The 2,723-nt window shown below is 37.2% G+C and overlaps 1 non-coding gene across 1 annotated transcript; it reads right to left on the reverse strand.

Moving 5' to 3' along the window:
• Positions 1-1,390: 1,390 nt before the first annotated feature.
• On the reverse strand, positions 1,391-1,497 carry LOC128282053 (small nucleolar RNA R71). Its single transcript, XR_008272344.1, has one exon. It is a non-coding gene; the product is annotated as a small nucleolar RNA R71 (small nucleolar RNA).
• Between the last annotated feature and the right edge of the window lie 1,226 nt (positions 1,498-2,723).

Raw genomic sequence — 2,723 nt, forward strand, 5'->3', positions numbered from 1 at the left:
TCAAGACTAAAGATCTCTCCACAATTCCCCTTCAAGAGTATTGGCTTTTCTTTATGTTTTGTATTCTTTATTATTCTAAGATGTTTTCTTATTTAGTTATGAACTAAATCCCCTAAATACCTAAGGGGAATGAAACCTAAGACGAATCTTGTTATTATTTTCTGAATTTTATGATAAATATTTGACTTGTTCTTAATTATGTGTTCTTAATCCTTGTTTTGATATCCCAGGATACCGACTCAAGATAAGCTCTTATTCAGAGGAGGAATAGACCCTGTCTAAGAGTACATTTGTCATAATTAAGCGGAGTTGATTGGGCGCCTAGACATAGGGTGACAAGATTTTTCCGGATTAGGGTGAAACCTAATAAGGGGATCCATAGATCGAGCTAATGCAACCCTAGAGTGTTAATTAGAGAAAAGTCTCGGTTATTCAATCTAGGGATTAGACGTTATTAGTCTTCAATAGGGATAATAACATAACTTAGGAATCTCTACTGAACAAGTTAAATGAATAAATCATCCGATTTAGAGCCAGAATAACAAGTACAGTCTAGGTAGATTTTTCCTTAGGTATTGTCTTCATTCAATCGATTTTTCCAAAAACAATTCCCCAATTCTATTCTCTATGCATTCTTAGTTTAGATAATTAGTTAGTTAAAATAAAAACCTCTTTATTCTTAGGCTAGATAATAAAAAGACAGTCATTACTAGTACTTTTAGTTCCTTTGGGTTCGACAATCCGGTCTTGCTAAAACTATACTACTGTTCCATAGGTACACTTGCCTATATCGCGATAATAGTTAGTTCAAGAACGAGTAATTATAAATATTTAAAACCTATCTCGAAACCACGCCATCAAGTTTTTGGCGCCGTTGTCGGGGAACTGAAATATTAGGAACACTTAATTTTTATTACTTTAGCCATTTATTTTTGGTGCACTTTAATTTATTATTATTTATTAATTTACTTTTTCTTTCGCTTGGCAGGTTTTTATAGTTTATGACTAGAAGAAATCTGTTAGGACCATTACTTTTTGACGAAGAAATCGATCGTACAGTTCGCAGAAATCAAAGAGACATAAGGTGAAGCTTAAGATACACAGAGAATAAGCAAGAAGACAATACTGAACCCCCAACCGAAGAGATGGCTGAAAACCAAGGCAATCAGTTACCTCCTGCAATGCGGTTAATCAAAATCCTGCTCCACGCACTATGTGTGATTATGCTAAACCTTTTTTAACAGGAACTGAATCCAGCATAGTTAGACCTGCTATAGCTGCAAATACTTTTGAATTAAAACCTAACACTATTCAAATGATACAACAATTTGTTCAGTTTGATGGTTTGGTTTGAAGGATGAGGATCCCAACGCTTTGGCTACAGGTTCAAACGTTCCATAATGATATCTCTTCTTTTGTGTAGATGGATTTAGAAACACTCTACGATGCATGGGAGAGATACAAGGACCTTTTGAGAAGGTGCCCTCACCATGGGTTACCGCTATGGCTACAGGTTCAAACGTTCCATAATGACCTGAATCCTTCGACTCGACAAATGGTTGACGCAGCTACTGGCAGAACCATCAATAATAAAACACCTGAAGATGCCTATGAGTTTATAGAGGAGATGTCACTGAATAACTATCAGTGGCAAGTCATGAGGACAAAGCCAACGAAAATAGCCAGCGTTTATAACGTTGATTTGGTCACCATGCTCTCTAATCAGGTCGAACTCTTAAATAAAAAGATTGATGGTTTTCTTAGTTCTTCACAGGTTCACCCAGTAATGCAGTACAAAGCAAGTGGAGGTGGAACAAGCCATTTGGAATACAAACCTTATGGCCACAACATGGATAACGAGCAATTAAACTACATGGGTAATAATCCTCGACCTCAAAACAATCCATATAGTAACACTTACAATGCAGGTTGGAGGAACCACCCCAATTTCTCGTCGAGCGGTTAAGGAAATCAAAGACCACAACCACCTCCAAGCTACCAACGACCACCCTACCAATAGGAAAAGAACGCAAACCTTGAATAGATGCTCTCAAAGTTTATTTCGGTGTCAGAAACTCATTTTTGAAACACCGAGACAGCACTTAAAAATCAACAAGAGTCTATCCAAGGGCTCGAAACTCAGATAGGCCAGCTTTCCAAACTAATTTTCGAACGACCACAAGGTAGCTTGCCAAGTAATACTGAACCCAACCCAAGGGAACAGCTAAACGCAATTAATATTCAAGATGAAGAAGGAGTTGTTGAGCCTGAACCAGAACCGAGGCAAGAAACTGCGGTAAGCAAATGTCAAGGTGAGGTAGAAAACAATAAAAACAAAAATGTGAATGTCGAATATAAACCGCGTGTGCCATACCCCAACGCGACAAGAAAATATCGCTCAGATGAATAATTTGGTAATTTCCTTAAACTCTTAAAAAAATTACATATTAGCTTATCGTTTATTGAAGCCCTATAGCAGATTCCAAATGCAATGAAATTCTTAAAAGAGCTTTTAGCAAATAAGCAGAAGTTGGACGAGGCATCGCATGTGGAGCTAAACGCAGTGTGCTCAGCTATTCTGAAAATTAAGCTACTGAACAAACTAAAAGATCCAGGGAGTTTTACGATTCCTTGCTTAATTGGTAGTTTAGATGTTGATAATGCATTAGCTGATTTAGGGGCTAGTATCAACGTCATGCCTTATAAAATGTTTAAGCAACTAG

This window comes from Gossypium arboreum, chromosome 1 (assembly GCF_025698485.1).
Source record: "Gossypium arboreum isolate Shixiya-1 chromosome 1, ASM2569848v2, whole genome shotgun sequence".
Taxonomy (NCBI): domain Eukaryota; kingdom Viridiplantae; phylum Streptophyta; class Magnoliopsida; order Malvales; family Malvaceae; genus Gossypium; species Gossypium arboreum.